The 19,073-nt window shown below is 38.3% G+C and overlaps 1 pseudogene across 1 annotated transcript; it reads left to right on the forward strand.

Annotated features, from left to right (window-relative positions):
* Window positions 1–17,976: 17,976 nt before the first annotated feature.
* On the forward strand, window positions 17,977–18,855 carry LOC105545801 (annotated as a pseudogene). Its single transcript, XR_001006985.1, has one exon. The product of XR_001006985.1 is annotated as a breast carcinoma-amplified sequence 4-like (transcript).
* Window positions 18,856–19,073: the final 218 nt, after the last annotated feature.

Raw genomic sequence — 19,073 nt, forward strand, 5'->3', positions numbered from 1 at the left:
ATAGTCAAAAGCGTCAGAGTCATTAAAGACAAGTAAAGGCCAAGAAACCATTCCTGATTGAACGATACTAAAAAAATACAAAAATTAACTTCAACACATAATTTTGAGTTGGGCCATCTTTCTATAAAGAACATTTCTGGGAAAGTAAAGACCCTTGAGAGGGATTGCAGAATTGGGTATTAGTAATGTATCCATGTTAATTTCCTAATTTTGGAGATAGTATTGTGGTTATGTTGCAAAATATTAATGTTCATAGGCTTTACACACTAAAACGTTTAAGAGTGATGGGACATCATATCCAAAACTCACTCTCAAATGCTTCAAGGAAAATAAAGATACCTTTACACTATTCTTATGATTTTTTTAATAAGTTTAAAATTACTTCAAATTTTTAAAAAACAGTAGAGAAAAAAGTAAAAGTTAAAAATTACTTTCTCTGGTAATATCAAGTACACATTTTTCCAACTCAGCTGGTGCATTGCCTGATGGTATCCGTTACAGAATGATGGCAGTAGGCAATTGATCAACTCTTCTCGACTCTCCATATGCATGAGCTAATTCATATGCACAGAGTGCTTTGGTAATTTGTTTGATTTTAGATATACAAATATTAGTGAGCCATGCCATAAGAGTACTGAGCCATGTGTTGAATGCACAGGTCATTTAATAAACAGGAAAAGAACTACCAAAATACCATTAAGATTGCCTAATGTGGGTTACAAATCAGATAATAGTTACATTTTCAAATAGTTGCAGTTCTTTTTGATGAAAAAGTGATTGTATTTATTTCTCTAGGCACAGATGGTAAACCAATTGATTGAAGATTATATTTATATTCAATTTTGATTCAAAAAGAGATAGTTGCCTAAGAGAAATACTGCTTTGTAAGATAGTGAGTTCCCTATAGTAAGATCTGCTCGAGCTAGTCAGTGGGATAACCTGTTAAAGATGTGGGAAAACAGATAGATGAAGTAGAAATGAAGGAAAGCCTGATTTCTAAATTCTCCTCGAACTGGAATACTTAACATTTTATGATTCCCTGAGCAATGGAAGGTAGAATTAGACTAATCAGATGTACTCAAGGAGATAAAGTCTTAAATATGGATGTTTGTATTCCTATTCATGAGCATTTCAAAGGTGTTCCATTTCTGAGATATAAGTACAAATTCAAAATATCTGTTTTCTCTGCTATAGATTCGATAACCATCTCATGTTGATGGGCCTGACTTCAAGAGGAAGAAAAAAACAACCTCCTTCTTTACTGTCAAAATAACAAACAGAATGAGATTTTAGAAGAACATTGACTGATTTTTACTTCATAATTGAAAGATGGGCCTGTTAAAGGGACATAGCAGCCCTGATGGAATTGTGTGATCATTTGCACAAATGCTAATTTTGATATGTGGTACTTCATAATTGTAAACATAGCATGGCTGGGTCCATATCATGTACAATGCATCCTTCCCCCAGGGGGCCTAGGCCTCAGCAAATCAATTACTGAAGGGCCATTTGCAGGGATTGAGGATTGGGGTATTCACTCTGTCTTCTTGCTGTGCTGATGGACAGAGCCCGTCTGAAATGACAGGATGCTGTGCTCACAAGGGAAACCGTCTTCTTCTCCAGATGAACCATCTTTCTATGTACAGATGTACATATGAAGCCTGGAGAAAATCGTTTCCTTTCTCTGGCCTTAGTGTTTTCACTAATAATATAAAGAATTTTGAATAGTCTAATGTCACTGAAATGACTCTGCTTGACATGTAGTGTGGAATGAGAGAATTTAGGCTTTTAATTAAGAGACCCAAGGATTCAAGTTCTGCTCAGCCATTTGGGAGGTCTTGAACAAGCTTCCTGAGCTTGTAGAGCATTGCTTCCCTCAACTAAAAACAAGTGAGAATAATAACACATTCTTTACAGGGCACTGGGTATGCTAGTTGGGACACAGTCTTCAGTACATATTTGCTACATAACTGAACTTTTACATGTATAACTTAATACACACCAATATGTATGCGATTAAGTAATCAAATATTTACATTTGTGCACTTTTACCCCTACAAAAGTCCAGGAGGTGATGGAAAACATGGCAAAACAATAAAGATGTGCCACAAGATGAATAGAATTCACTGCCCCAGATTCACATAGCCTCATCACCATAACGCAGGTGTTATGCACTGAATGTTTGTCTCTCCTTAAAATTCGTATGTTAAAGCTTTAACCCCCTATGTGATAGGATTTGGAGGTGGGGCCTTGGGAGGTAATTAGGTTTTGATAAAGTCATGAGGTTGGGGCCAACATGTTATTTGTATCCTTAGAAGAAGAAGAAGAAACCAGAGTTCTCTCTCTTTTTGCCATGTAAAGAAGTCACAATATGAAGGCAACCATCTAAAAGCCAGGAAGAAGGACCTCACCAGGAATTGATTTGGCTGGCATGTTGATTTTGGATTTCCAAGCCTCTAGAATTGTGAGAAATAAATGTCTGTTGTTTAAGCCATTTAGCGTATGGTACTTTATTATGGCAGCATGAGCTGACTAAAACAGCAAATACTCAGTAAATGTTTGTCAGATAAACACATGAATAAAAGTACCACATGCCAATCCTTACCTCCATAAATGAAAGTCCGTAGTGTTAAATAAAATTGTAAAAAAATAAATTTTTTAATGAAGATGCTAACTTGCCATCTGCCTCCTATATATGCAGGTTTTTCTTTTCTTTCTCCTCCTCCTCCTCTTCCTTTTTCTTCTTCCTCCTCCTTCTTCCTAGCTCTATCTGGTTTGTTATAATAGCAATGGAAGGAATATTTCTCATGCAATGCTCTGAGCTCAGATCCATTTGTGTGGAAAGGTCCATAAGTCTGTGTGCAACCTTAAGGTAGGTTTCTTATAAGCATTCACTGAAGTAAATTCATCAGAGCCTTCCCCTGGTCACACAGAGAAAGCCTCTACGAAACCCAATGGGGAATGTAAATTTGGTAGTGGAAGCTGAAAACATTATGCATTTTGTAAAACCCATCTCAAATTCTTTTGGGAAAGATAATAAACTAAAATACTGGGAAATACTACAATTTTCTCCAACAAGAAATAAGATAATTTAAGTTGGAAAGAATGGACTTCTAATAAATGGTACAGTATTTGATGTTTTAAAAAAATCAAATAAAAGGCCACAAATTGAATAAAATAGTTTTTTGTTAATGGTGAAACTTGCAGGGCCAGTTAGAGCTCATTAAAAGGTGATGGGAACTATGCAGATTAGATCAAGTTTGGTAATTGGCTGGTTCTGAATCCATTAGAAAGGTTATAGGGCTGTTTGGGTGGGTTATGTTTTATAAATGGATGATTAGAAGTATATTAATGGGCCAAAGGGTTATAAGGATGGGATTGATTTAGTAATATAATGTCTAGGATAACATTAGACTGGGGGCAAGGTTATAAGGATAGAATTAGATTTGGGAAACAGGTCAGTTATGATCATATTAGACAGGTTATGGGGTTGTTTGAAAAAGTGTCCTTTGTTTAATGGCAGTGAGAAAACAAGTATCTAATTAGACTTCCTGTGCATCTTTAGCACTTCTAATACCCTGGTGCCTTTATACATAGAAATTACCCTCCAAAATTTATGTAGGATCTTGACAAACATCTTACTAAGGGTTCAGGTATCAAGCCAAGCCATTAATTCCTAGCAGAGTGTGGTTTTCACTGGCGTGCTACCAAAATATAAAAAATGCATACTGGGAAAAGAGACAGCATGAGATTATGTCAATATTTCTCAAAAGCAGGTTCAAGAGGAGATAACATTTGATCAGAGTCACAGAAAGCTGAACAAATACTTGTCACAGAGATGGTAATAGGAGACTGAAAGGCAGAGTCTAGGAAGAGTGTGTTCTATGAAAACATGTGGGCATGATAAACAGACCAAAGCCTTCGAGGAGCTCAGACAGCCTGTGTGCATCTGTGTTGGAGAGAGTGGAATAAAAGAAGGAGGGCTGTACACATGTGTGTATTTGTGTTTGCAGTAAATTATAAGAAAAGATAAGATGGCAGAGACTAGAGTTTGAGGGAAGAGAGTATAATTTATAAACTTTGTTAATTATAAATATGAACTTCATCATTTCCACCAGTCTACCCCCAAATGTATTCCACAGCAAACAAATATCATAAATACACAAGAAAACAATAAAAATGAGGATTCTGTGGTCAAATATGTTTGTTAATGCTGTTTTAAATTCTTAGCATCTGCCACTTCTAACATGTTTAATTCACACTAGAAACTTCAAGGTTGTGGCTGGGCGTAATGACTCATGCCTTTAATCCCAGCAATTTGGGAGGCCAAGGCAGGCAGATCACTTGAGGCCAGGAGTTCGAGACTAGCCTGGCCAACATGGTGAAATCCGTTCTCTACTAAACATACGAAAATTAGCCAGGTATGGTGACTCGCACCTGTAGCCTCAGCTACTCCAGAGGCTGAGGAGAGAGAATGGCCTGAACCCGGGAAGCGGATCATGCCACTGTACTCCAGCCTCGGTGACATATTGAAACTCTGTCTCAAAAACAAACAAACAGTAAACTTAAAGGTTGTGAGGAGTTCTGCAGTTACAAAAATATGATTCCTTGCCTTCCCTGACCCACCACGTTTTAAGATTTTGGGATTATAGATACCTTTGTACCTATTCTAACTTCCAACAGAATGGTTATTAATATTCCTTTGCATAAATATTCTAAGGAATATACTTTTGGAAAGCATTATTCTAAGAAAAGGGAAGCTGTTCAAAGAAAGGCTAAGAATACTTAATTTTATCATTTTAAAAAGAAGATAGAATGATACAGAAAGTTAAACTATTGCAAAGAAAATGGGAAAAATATTGATATTGTAGTAGAATATTTAATTTGAATTATCTATTCCTAAATGGGTATATGACCTTTAGAAAAGTTGATCTCTATGTGTCTCAGTTTTCTTAAGTATATGGTTGGAATAACAAAGGAATTTAAGAGCACTAGATAAGATAATGCTTGTAATGATGAACAGTGCCTGGTAAGTAGTGAGAACTTGATTAATATTAAAAGCTGCAAAAATTCTAACCTTCCCCGCAGTCTCAGGTATTCTGGCATGCTCAGTTTTACCTCCTGTTCCTAGGTTTAACTGTAGGAATTCCTCCTCACTTTACGTCCAGGGCTTCCTTTTAATCTACTGTCATATTTGGAAGCATTATAGGGAGATATTTTTTACCAGCTAGACCAAGGGTGGTAGATTAAAGCTCATGGATTGGGCATCAGTTATCCTCTTTGCCATTGGATAATAGTAAGTATACTTGATATAAATTGAATGAGATGCTCCTATGATTAGTCTAAACATCTAACTGGTACAAGAAGCAGGATTTTGAGTTGTAAGCACCCTAAATCATGTAAGAAAGGAGCCACCAGCTAACAAGGTCATTGTGCCAATACGGATACTGATCTTAAATCTTGGGCTTCTAGGAAATCTTTGCCCAGCCTCCAAGCTCATTTCTTCCTGGACAGTCATTCCACTTGGAATCTATTCTCTCAGTTCTGAACATTTGCCTGATATTCAGACTTCCTAAATATCCCTCCCTGTCTTCACCAAGCCTCTTGGCCAAGAGATTTTATAAATTCAAAAATGTTATGTATATTTTTTCTTCTTATTTCTCAATATTACCTTTAGCAAGTAATCAAAAAGAGCCTGGACATAACCCAAGTTAAAATAATCAATAATAGCTGAAATGTCTTTCCCCTTCTTTCAGGGACAGGAGGAGTTACTCTTAAGAAGAAATAAGAAACAGAACCAAAAGCAGTCTGATCTCTGCTTCTTCGGGGGAGTGACGGGGTTCTGAACTCTGTTCTAAGTCAGTTTTCTGCCCATTTCTATTTCTCCATGATTTCTACTCTAGGGCAATAAGGAAACAGTTAAGTTTCTATATCAGGATAAAAATTTGAATCTCAACTCACTATTATTACGCTGAGCGCATTAATATGGAAGCAAAATTGGTTTACTCTTAGATCGTAAATGTGGACTTTAAATGTTCTTACCACAAAAAAAGAAAGAAAGAGAGAGAGAGAGAGAGAAGGATGAAAGAAAGAAAGAAAGGAAGGAAGGAAGGAAGGAAAGAAGGAAGGAAGGAAGGAAGGAAGGAAGGAAGGAAGGAAGGAAGGAAGAAAGAAAGGAAGAAAGAAAGAAAGAAAGAAAGAAAGAAAGAAAGAAAGAAAGAAAGAAAGAGAAAGAAAGAAAGAAAAAGAAAATATGGATTACTCCACCTTTCTTTCCTTCTTGCCTTTCTTTTTCTTTTCTTCTTTCACATCTGTCTTGCATTTTCCTCTTTTTCTCCATGGAAGCCCCATTGATGTCAGTCGCTTTTCTCTCTGGTACCCTCAACAATATTTTACACACATTTCCCTTTTCCTTAGGTTGTATTTGAAGTTTGATTTGGTACAGAAAAAAAACTCACATTTAACAAGCTAAAATAGCCAAGTAAAATTTACTGCAACCTTTGTAGAAATTAATTTGTGCTACAAGACATGTTATTTATTTTCTTTTCTTTTTTTTTTTTTTTTTTTTTTTTTTGAAACGAAGTCTCGCACTGTTGCCCAGCTGGTGTGCAGTGATGCAATCTCGGCTCATTGCAAGCTCCACTCCTCAGGTTCAAGGGATTCTCCTGCTTCAGCCTCCTGAGTAGCTAGGATTACAGGCGTCCGCCACCAAGTCCGACTAATTTTCTGTATTTTTAATAGAGATGGGATTTCACTATACTGGCCAAGTTGTCTTTGAACTCCTGACCTCATGATCTGACCGTCTTGACCTCCCAAAGTGCAGGGATTACAGGCGTAAGCCACCACGCCCAGCCAAGACATGTTATGTTTTTTTCTTACTAAAGATTTAATGATTAAATGTGTGTCCCTCTAAACTTCAAACTACTTCAAGAGGACAACGTTGCCTTATTCTTCTTTCTGTCTGCCCCTTTTCTGGTCCGTGGTTCAGTGGTGAATAATCGTTTGACAAATGATTGCCGGATGAAAATGAATGAAAGTATTTCTTCAAATCTCAGCTATGAGTATCACCCCACCCACCATTTTACCAAGAGGGCTGAAGCAGTTCGTCTTTATTGCCCATTCCGATTAAGACACTATATGGTCTGTGATTTAAAACAAACAAGCAAAAACGCCATAAATAACCTTCAGATGAACTCATTCAATAACCTGGCTTTATTTCCTTGTGAATGTGAATCTAACAGATTTTTTTTTTCTTTTTAGTGTTTAAAAACAAAACCTGATTTGTATGCTGAGTGTGGTGCTGTGGTGAGTTCCTTTCATTGTGTTAGAAACCTGTGAAAACAAGGGGTTTAGATGAGGACAACTGACAGATCCTTCACTATGAAATCTCAAATTGGCACCATCGTAATAACCAGGTGTATCTATAAATCAGAAACAGCTTTCCCAGCAAGACTGCTTTACCTCACCTCCCACTGCGTTACTGCTCCTTTCCAGGGCCGTCAACTTCCACTCCTATTGCCAACTAACTCACCACTCAAAGCAGGTGGATGGTTAAAGGAAAGAGCCCTCAATGTTTCCTTCCTGCGTTCATTCTCCCTCAGGTCCCTGGACTTTGGGACTCATTCTACTCGACTTGATCCCCACTCTCCACGCTGATCACATACACATGTTCACACCTGGCAGAAGAGGAAGAGGAGGCATGAAGGAATGGCCTCTTCAGAATAGAGAAAAGGTAGGAATCATCTGGGATGTTTACCAGAGAGAACCCCTTAGGCTGACTCAGGAGTTGGACTGAATGTGAAAGAGACCAAGTAGGTAAGCCAATAAATACACTACAAAGCTTCCCAAGAAAACATCACCATGGCATTCTCAACACAGATTATCTTCCCATTAGAGGATGTTTTCCACTGAGAAATATATAAATCCACCCAACTATCCATGTATACAAGAAGGTGACTTCATCAGCCATCCACTTTCCTCCATGTTCAAAACCATGTCTCTAGATTAAACCACCATGGTCTCTCGGTTTAATTGCTTTCACAGCCTCCTTCTCCAGAACGCAGCCACCACAATTGGTTTATAGAAATAGAATTCCATTTTGTATTCCCACTTAACATCCCTGTTGGTTAAACTCTTTTTCCCATTAATTTTAAGATAAAATTCGAAGGCACAATAGCTTATGGTACCCTGCATGACCTTGCCCCTGTTTAACTTTCTAGCCCCCTTCTGTTCTACTTTGCACTAGTTTTCAACATAAAACAAACTTTGTCGAGTTTCAGGCCCTCCATACAGGTTACTCTTTCTGCCTGAAACCTTCTTCCTCCCACCTTTACATGACATCTGGCTTATTCTATCGACTAAAGCCTAAATTTCACTTTTTTTGTCAGCAACATTTCATTCTATTGACAACCCCTACCCACCAATATAAATCAGTCTCCCAGTTATACGCTGACATTTCAGCTTTTACGTTTCTCTATAACATTGATCACAATTTGTACTTATATGTATATCTGCAGATATATACATATTTATCTCTTTCACTAGACCAGTGAATCAGCCAGAGTTGAATTTTCCCTCCGGGGAGATTTGCCAATGTCTGAGGTTGTTTTGCTGTTAAAATTGTATGCCAGGGAAGGGAATATTACTGGCATCTAGTTGGTAGAGGCCAGGGATGCTTATAAACATCCTATAATGCACAAGACACTTTCTCACAATACAGCATTACCCAAACCAAAATGGCAACAGTGTCAATATTTGAGAAACCATGGCCTAGACTATAAGCACCGTGATCTAGGTGGAAGCCATGCCTTCTTTAAACATTCTCGTTTCCCCAGGGCCTTGACTTTACTTGACATATATTGTGCTTAATAGATGTTGATTGGCTGAACACATATTCCTTATTACAAACACAGGCTAATCATTTACTGATTTATCATTTACTGAGCGTCAATGGCATATCAGGCCACGTATTTGCCATTGATACTATAATGAGACAAGAGTCTATATTATCAGAAGCCTTAGAATATGAAAGAGGAATGAAAAAGTGAGCAATCAATTGAAATTGGGAAAGTAGTAATGCACTGCACAGTATAAAAAATTACTTTACTTACCGAAGTGGCACAAAGGATGTTTAAAAGAAAAAGTAACATGGATCCTTCATTCACTTAACAAATACTCATTGAAGGCAAATGTTGGAATGTATCAATGAAGAAGACAAGTTAGACCCCTGTCCTAATGGAATTTATATTCTAAAGGAAAAGACATACAGTAAAAGGAACACTGTAAATCAGCAAGATCACTACAGGTGAACTATGTGCTCTGAAAACAATAGATAAGATGATGAGTTAACGTATAGCCGAAAGAGTCCACTTTAAATGGAATAATTAGAGAAACTACCTTTGAGGACATGGTATTTTGCATAAGGTTTGAATACTACAAATTGGGCAGATGTACAAAAAGATATATAAACTCACTTTCCAAACAAATTAAACAAAATATGTAACCTATGTAAAAAAGACCTTTGGATAATGCAGGAAGATGAAGGAGGTTGATGAATCTAGAATTCTGTGAGATTCAGGGAAAAATGGCATCAAATGAAGTCAGAGACAGATTTTTTAAAAAATCTATGATAATTACCTAGGTCATAGCAAAATGCATGAGTTTTTATTCTAAAAATAATGAAAATCCACATGGACTTTTTAAAATTAAAATTTATGTTTCAAATGGTCACTCTGGCTGTCTCATGAACAAAAGTGGAAAGAATGAAAGCAGATAAAACTACTAGTGAGGCATTGCAGTGGTCCATATGACAGGTGAAGATGACTTTCTTTCTTTCTTTTTTTTTTTTTGAGTTGGAGTCTTGCTTTGTCACCCAGGCTGGAGTGCAGTGGCATGATCTCGGCTCACTGAAACCTCCAATTCCTGGGTTCAAGCAATTCTTCTACCTCAGCTTCTTTAGTAGCTGGGACTACAGGCATGCGCCACCTTGCCCGGCTAATTTTTGTATTTTTAGTAGAGACGGAGTTTCACCAGGTTGGCCAGGTTGGTCTCAAACTCTTGACCTTGTGATCCAACCGCCTCGGCCTCCCAAGTGCTGGGATTGCAGGCGTGAGCCACTGCACCTGGCCAGGTGAGGATGACTTTCACATGGTGGTAGAAGTGGAGAATGCAAGAAGTAAATGAATGTGATATGGTTTTCTAAGTTATCATAGACAAAAATTGGAGAAAAGATAAATGCAAGAGAAAAAATGTAAAAATCAAAACAGTACCTAACTGTGGAGAGTATTATTTCAAGAGATGATTGGATTAGAAATGATGCTTGTATGTTTTGTTGGTGATGGTCACATACTGCAGTTCGACATAGTATAATTGCAACATTAAACATGAAAATAGCCATAGTGGCAATGCTTACACAGTACTATATGTCAAACATTCTCTGCATTTTACAGACGTTGGCTGTCTTAATCTTCAAAACAGCTTCATATGTGAGATATGACTAGTCTCTCCATTTGAAAAAAGAGGAAACCAAAGTAAAGAGAGTTAAAGTAACAAGGCTTAGAGCAAATAGCAAGTATCATGGAAGTGGAAATACGAACGAGGAAGTTATGTAGAGGAATCCGTAATTCAGACTGCAGCTCCAGGCTGCAAATCTTAAGTTGCGATATTTAAGGAATGGTTGAGATTTGAAGTCCATGTAGAAAGATAGTATTACCAACAATAACAAAAAGAGCCTTTAAGGTTTGGTAATATGATTGGCTAAACAATGTAAAGAAAGATGGAAACAGGCTGGGTATGGTGGCTCATGCCTGTAATCCCAGCACTTCGGGAGGCCAAAGTGGGCGGATCACGAGGTCGGGAGATAGAGACCATCCTGGTTAACATGGTGAAACCTCGACTGTACTAAAAGTAAAAATCAAAAAAAAAAATTAGCCATACACAGTGGCATGCGCCTGTAGTTCCAGCTACTTGCGAGGCTGAAGCAAGAGAATTGCTTGAAGTCAAGAGGCAAAGGTTGCAGTGAGCCAAGATTGTGCCACTGCACTCCAGCCTGGGTGACAGAGTGAGACTGTCTCAAAAAAAAAAAAAAAAGAAAAAAATATAACCTTTAAGCTTTGGTAATTCTATTGGTCAAACAATGTAAAGAAAGATGGAAACAAATGAGTAAGCAAGTCTGTCTCTTGTGGTAAATTTATATTCAGTTATGTTGGAACATTTGGAAAATATAGGAAGTCTTCAGATTTTCTGGGCTTTGAATGCCACGCTAAGTAATTTTATTTTCTGTATGTATTCTGAAGTCTTAGAGAGCCTGTGAGAAAAAAAGTGGCAGTGTAGAGTGGTACTTACAGATGACACATCAGGCAGTAGTAGGTGGAACAGTTAAGAGTGCTAGTGAATAGAAGTTTTGAAATCATTTAAAAGGTAAGCACAATACCAAATTTCCTGCCGGGGACAAGGAATAAAAGAGCAGAGTAAACAATACATGATGTTAGCAAAAGGAGCATCGCAAGGGGCTGATGCATTCACTTTAGGAGAGCAGTCCAATATCCTTGGGGATTCTGTCTCTCAAAATGCTATTTCTCCTTCATGCCTCCAATGTGTCCCTTCTATTTCACTTTCCTTGAGGATAGGTAATTTAAGAGCTGTTGGGATTTTTGTCAAAGAAAACATTTTCAGTGTTTCAGATTCTCAACAAATGGGGCTTGGATGAGAAATTTCAATCTGGCAGAGATATGATATACTGTGTAAAAATCTCTGCACATAGAATTGGAGACCTAAAATATGCACGTCAAAAATCTTCAAACACCCAAAATCCATATTTCAGTGTCCAAATAATTACTGATAGCTCCTTTTTTTCCCCCTCAGTTAATTATTATGTGGATTGCCCTGAAGAATGTGGAAAGAAAAGTAAATAATATTTATGATTGCCTTCTATCTTTTAGGCTGTATTAGGCATATCGCCCTACAAGCACCCTGAATAGTGATTAGATTGTTTATTTATCTAGCATAATTGACTTCTCTACTTATCTGAATTTACTATTAAACCACATGTTTCCTTGGGCTAAGAATCAAAGCTTGTATAATACTGACATTTGGGAACACGGGTGCAACAGCCATATTTTCTAGTTGAAGTTCCAACTTTCGTTCTATAAATAGGTGTATAAACTTCGACAGATAATTTAACCAATCTGAGCTTAACTTCTTAGTTCAAAACTAGAAAATGTAACAGAAATCATGATGAGGATTAAGAGTTAATAGATTTAAGCTGCTTGTCTTATTTTGCATCAATAAATGTTATTATTGACATATCTCCCATATATAATTGGAAATCAATAAGTATTTGATGTTGGAATGGTTGGATATTGTTATGGTCTAATGTGGATTGCTTAAGGAAGTGTTTTTGAAGGCTATGTGAAGCAGATAAAGAAATGCTTAATGTAGTGTGGCTGTACTGAAGTTGTATTGGTTGTACTAGTGTGCTTGTGTTGAAGGTGGGAGGCAAGTTCAAAGGAAAACAGGAATTCAGGTGCTAAAAAAGTATGTGCAGTGAAACAGTGTTCCATATATGATATTAATGAGTGATAAGGGTTGCTTAGTGCTCAAGTGGTCTATTCAAAGGTCCATGGAAATATTGTGAGACTTTTGAATTTATAACTAGAAACTCAAATATTGTTTAAAACAACATTATTTCTGGGCCATGCATGGTGGTTCACACCTGTAATCCCAACACTTTGGGAGACCAAGGTGAGAGGATCCCTTGAGCCTTAGAGTTTGAGTCCAGCCTTGGTAACATAACGAGAACCCATCTCCATAAAAAATAAAAAATAGCCAGATATGGTGCTATGCACCTGTACTCCCAGCTAGTCAAGGAGCTAATGTGGAAGAATTGCCTGAGCCCTGCAGGTTGAGGCTGCAGTGAGCCATTGTCACAGCACTGCACTCCACACTCCACACACTCCAGCCTGGGTGACAGAGCTGAGACCCTATGTAAATATATATATATATATATATGAGAAAGAAAAAAAAGATAAAAGAAAGAAAAAGATATTTTTGCATTTTGGAAAGAAATGGGACAATTTCTCACCTAAGATAGTAAAAGCGGTCCATAATTCAATAAAATGTACAGCTGGAGATTATGAAACACAAAGAAGAGTTTTGTTTTTACGTGAGTGCATGAAAAATATTTGTAATAGAAGCAAAGACATACTAGAGAATCATGACATAACCTCAGAGACCATGAGGTGGGAAAGAATAAGCAGGCTTAAGAAACAGTTGTCAGAGGAGACTTGGCTTTATAAAGACAAGAGGAGAAGGAACATTTGGTGACAAGATTCCTGATATAAAGGAGGCATTTATAATGGAGATTAGGTTATAACTGGCACAGAAATAAAGGTCAAGGAAATTTTCAGAAACCAGAAAGCATAGATTTTAAATGACAAGGTAAGGTGGGATGTGTAACTCTATGTGTGTCTGTGTTGTGAGAGTACAGATGGGTGAAAAGACTTGTATTTTAATGGTGGATAAGGATGCTCAGGATGAGAGGCAAAAACTGTGTCAACTGCCCTTTAGATTTCAGGACAATTCAGTCTGAGATTCCAAATCCTTTTGAAAGCAATGAAGTGAATTTGCAAATTTCTAAAAAAAAGATGAGAATTTAATGTGATAGAAAATGTATTATACACAATGGTAAAGTAATGGTTCAAAGTCCTCAAAATTAAAAGAGATATATAGGATGGATATAAACCAAAAAATAATTAGTTAACTCATGTCATTTAAGAGATTATTTAAAACAACCTTTCCCGCACTTTGGGAGGCCAAGACAGGCGGATCACTAGGTCAGGAAATCGAGACCATCCTGGCTACCACGGTGAAATCCCGTCTCTACTAAAAAATACAAAAAACTAGCCGGGCGAGGTGGTGGGCGCCTGTGGTCCCAGTTACTCGGGAGGCTGAAGCAGGTGAATGGCGTAAACCCGGGAGGCGGAGCTTGCAGTGAGCTGAGATCCCGCCACTGCACTCCTGCCTGGGCGACAGAGCCAGACTCAGTCTCAAAAAAAATAAAAAAATTAAAAAAAATAAAATAAAACAACCTTTCCCGAAGGCTCAGGATATTAGTTAGGACTATGAATGAGCTTTAAAGACAGGCTGCCTAGATTTGAGTTTCAGTTTCATCTTTTTGCAAATATGGGTCTTAGGGAAGTTAATTAAACCTTATGTTGCTTCTTTAAGATGACTATAACAACAATAGTCATCCTGTAGAAGTATAAGATTATACTTATAAGATGTATAGAAGTATAAGTACAGATGTACAGATTCTATAAATCTGTTAGATTCTATAAATCTGTATAGATTTATAGAATCTATACATCTATGGATGTATAGAAGTATAAGTCTTATCCTTCAATATACAGATTTATAGAATCTATACATCTATGGATGTATAGAAGTATAGGTCTTATCCTTCAATAAGATGACTATAACACATCTGTAAGATGACTGTAGGAAAGCCAAGGTGGGCGGATCACAAGGTCAGGAGATCAAGACCATCCTGACCAACATGGTGAAACTCCGTCTCTACTAAAAACACAAAAAAATTAGCTGGGCATGGTGATGCATGCCTGTAATCCCAGCTACTTGGGAAGCTGAGGCAGGAGAATGGCTTGAACCAGGAAGTCAGACGTTGCAGTGAGCTGAGATTGCTCCACTGCACTACAGCCTGGCGACTAAGCAAGATTCTGTCTTAAAAAAAAAAGACTATAACAACAATACTAACAAAATAAGAAATTTTATAATTATAAATTATTTAAAACAATTCTTGACAAAGAGTAAATATAATTTGACAAAAGCGTTTGTTAAAACACACAAATGACACAATTTATTTATTCATTCCTCTACTGAAGGACATCTTGATTGCTCTCCACTTTTGACAATTTTGAATAAAGTTTATGCATTCATGTGCAGATTTTTGTGGGGACATTTTCAGCTCCTTTGGGTAAATATATAAAAACACAATTGCTGAATCATATGGTAAGAGTATGTTTAGTTTTGCAAGAAACTCCCAAACTCTTCCAAAGTGTCTTGTACCATTTTACATTTCCAGCAGGAATGAATGACAGTTCCTGTTACTCCACATCCTTATCAGCATTTGGTATTGTCTGTGTTCTGGCTATTGGCCATTCTAATAGATGTATTGTGGTAACTCGTTGTTGTTTTAATTTGCATATGATGTGGAATATCTTTTCATATGTTTACTTGCTATCTCTATATCCTCTTTGGTGAGGTATCTGTTAAGGTCTTTGGCTCATTTTTTAATTTGTTTTTATTTTATTTTTGAGTTTTAAAAGTTCTTTGTATATTTTGGATAAGAATCTTTTATCAGATGTGTCTTTTACAAATATTTTCTTCTAGTCTGTTGCTTGTCTTCTCATTCTCATCATATCATTTTTCAGACAGCATAAGTTTTTAATTTTAATGCCTAGCTTATCAATTATTTCTTTCATGAATTGTGCTTTGGGTATTGTATTTCAAAAGCTAACCCCATATCCAAGGACATCTAAATTTTCTTCTTTGATATCTTCTAGTAGTTTTCAAGTTTTGATTTTACACTTAGATATATGATCCAATTTTTGTGAAAATTGTTAGGTCTTAACCTTAAACCCAAAGGTACTGGTATTCAGAAGTGAGTCTTTGAGAGCTGATAAGCCATGATAGCAAAGCCCTCATGGATGGGATTAGTGACCTTATAAAAGGGCTTGAGGGAGAGAGTTTGTCTCTTTTATTTATTTTTTTTTTTTTTGCATGTAGATGTCCAGTTGTTCCAGCACCATTTATTGAAAACATTATTTTTGCTCTGCTCCGTTGTATTGCCTTTTCTCCTTTGTTCAAGACCCAGTTGACTAAGAGCCCTCTTATCTGTTCCATTGGTCTATTTATCTAGTTCATAAATACTGCACTGCCTTGACTAAAGTCCCTTCATAGTAAGACTTGAAGTCAGGTAGTATCAGTCCTCCAAGTTTCTTCTCACTCAATATTGGATCAGCTATACTGTGTGTTTTCCCTCTCCATCTAAGCTTGGGAATCAGTTGGTCAATATCTAAAAATATTACTTACTGGAATTTTAAATGGAATTGCATTGAATCTGTAGATCAAATTTGGAAGAACTGACATCTTGGCCATATTGAATTGTCCTATCCATGAACATAAAATATTTCTCCATTTATTTAGTTCTCTGATTTATTTTCTCCAATTTTTGTAGTTTTGTAGTTTTCCTCATATAGATCACATACATATTTATTCAATTTATACCTAAGTATTTCATTTTGGGAGTTATATCTGTGGTACACTTAGATAATGGAATATTATTCAGTGCCAAAAAAAAAAAAAAATGAGCAATCAAGCTATAAAAAGACATGGAAGAACCTTGTGATGGTTAATATCATGTGTCAACTTGACACACATTGTTCCTGGGTGTGTCTGTGAGGGTGTTGTCAAAGGAGATTAACATTTGAGTCAGTGAACTAGGAAAGTCAGACCCACCCTCAATCTGGGTGGGAACCATCTAATCAGCTGCCAGTGCAACTAGGATAAAAGCAGACAGAGAAATGTGGAAGGACTAGACTGGCTAAGTCTTCTGGCCTCCATCTTTCTCCCATACTGGATGCTTCCTGCCCTCAACATCGGACTCCAAGTTCTTCAGCTTTTGGACACTTGGACCTACACCAGTGGTTTGCCAGGGGCTCTGGAGCCTTCAGCCACTCACTGAAGGTTGCACTGTCGGCTTTCCTACTTTTGAGGTTTTGGAACTCGGACTGGCTTCCTTGCTCGTCAGTTTGCAGATGGCCTATTGTGGGACTTGAACTCGTGATCATATGGGTCAATACTCCTTAATAAACTCTCCTTCGTGTATACGTCTGTCCTATTAGTCCTGTCTCTTTAGAGAATCCTGACTAATACAAATCTTAAATGCATATTACTAAGTGAAAGAAACCGAGATGAAAAGGCTGCATACTATATGATTCCAACAATATGACATTCTGGAGAATGTAAAACCATGGAAACAGTAAAAAGATTAGTGGTTGTGGTGGTTGGACAGTGGAGAGGAAAAATAGGCAGAGCACAGGTGATTTTTAGGGCAGATAACATAAATGATCTGTATGATATTATAATTGTAAATACATGTCATTATACATTTGTTCAAACCCATATAATGTACAACACTAATATTAAACCCTAATATAAGTTATGAACTTTGAATGTTCATGGTGTCAACAACAGTTCAATTGTCATCAATGTACCACTCTGGTGGCAGATGTTGATAATAAGGGAGGCCATACATGTATGGAGTCAAGGGATATGTGGGAAATCTATATACCTTCATCTCAATTTTGCTGGGAACTAAAATTGATGTAATAAATAAAGTATTTAATAATAATTTTAAAATAACATCCATACCACTATGGTTTGAATAGATGCATCTTTTTAAAATCCCTGTGTTAGAACTTAAATCCAAAGATGTTGGTATTCAGAAGTGAGCCTTTGATAGATGATGAAGCCGTGATGGCAAAGCCCTCATGGATGGCACCAGTCCCCTTTTAAAGGGCCTGGGGAAGTGAGTTTGTTTCTTTTTGCCCTTCTGCCATTTGAGGACACAGTGTTCATCTCTTCTCCTCCAGATGACTCAGCAAGACAGTTCCATGTTGAAGTAGAAAGCAAGTTCTTTCCAGACACCAAATCTACCAAAACCTTGATCTTGAACTCTCCAGCCAATAGAACAATGAGAAAAAATTCTATTGTTTATGAATTATCTAGCCTAAGGTATATTTTTCTAGTTGCTCAAATGGACTGAGACATTTACCAACTGCTTGACTTTGGGTAAATTACATAAGCTCTATAAGTCCCAGTTCTCATATTTATGACATAAAAATAGAAAAATACGTGCCTCACAAAGTGTGATGATTAAATAAAGATTAAGTGGAGGCCCGGGCGCAACCACGGGCTCCCAGGCAGCCTCCGTCAACCGGACCCCGCCGCCCTCCTGATGCTGCTCGTGAACGCCGATCCGAGTCCGTGCGCAGCGGAGCGCGGGAGCTCACGCTGTTCCTGACCCCCGAGCCTGCGGCCGAGGCGAAGGAGGTGGAGGAGACCATCGAGGGCATGCTCCTCAGGCTGGAAGAGTTTTGCAGCCTGGCTGACCTGATCAGGAGTGATACGTCACAGATCCTGGAGGAAAACATCCCAGTCCTTAAGGCCAAACTGACAGAAATGCGTGGCATCTACGCCATAGTGGACCGGCTAGAGGCCTTCGTCAAGATGGTCGGACACCATGTCGCGTTCCTGGAAGCGGACGTACTTCAGACTGAGCGGGACCATGGGGCCTTCCCGCAGGCCCTGCAGAGGTGACTGGGATCCGCAGGGCTCCCCTCCTTCAGAAACAAGTCGCCTGCACCAGTACCCGTGACGAATGAGCTGCCCACACTGTACAGGACGGAGGACTATTTTCCTGCGGACGCCAGGGAGGCACAGCACCACCCCCGCACCTGCCCTCGGCCTTTGTGAGCTTTGTGGTCTTCCCATCAGGAATGCTGGAAAAGTGACATTGTGTACATGCTGCAGCTTGGGGGGTTTTTTCTTTGTATTGCTGTTTATTTTATATTTTAAAGATATTTTTTAAATGTCGAGATGGGCTCTCACTATGTTGTCCAGGCTGATCTCAAACTCCTGGGCTCAAGTGATCCACCTGCCTCGGCCTTCCGAAGTGGTGGGATCACAGGCAGCAGCCTCCGCGCCCAGGCTGCTGCCATTTTCAGATTTCCTCCCTGCCTCATGTGAGATTGACTACAGGGTTTGGAGAAGCAGTTGGAACCCACGTGTGGTGCCTCCCACGTTGGCCTGCTGAGGGGCCAGGCCTGGCTGGGGCTGATGGACAGTGGGGACTTTCTTTCTCTCCATGATGGCTTTGTAGCGGCTCCATGGTCCTCTCTGTGATGGGGTTTTGCACGGGGTGCGCTCTGCCACTGTGGTGGGTGGATGGGTGGATGGGTGCTGGATGTGTTGCCTCTGGACCTCGGTGCCCACAG

Source organism: Mandrillus leucophaeus, unplaced genomic scaffold (assembly GCF_000951045.1).
Source record: "Mandrillus leucophaeus isolate KB7577 unplaced genomic scaffold, Mleu.le_1.0 Scaffold1091, whole genome shotgun sequence".
NCBI lineage: Eukaryota > Metazoa > Chordata > Mammalia > Primates > Cercopithecidae > Mandrillus > Mandrillus leucophaeus.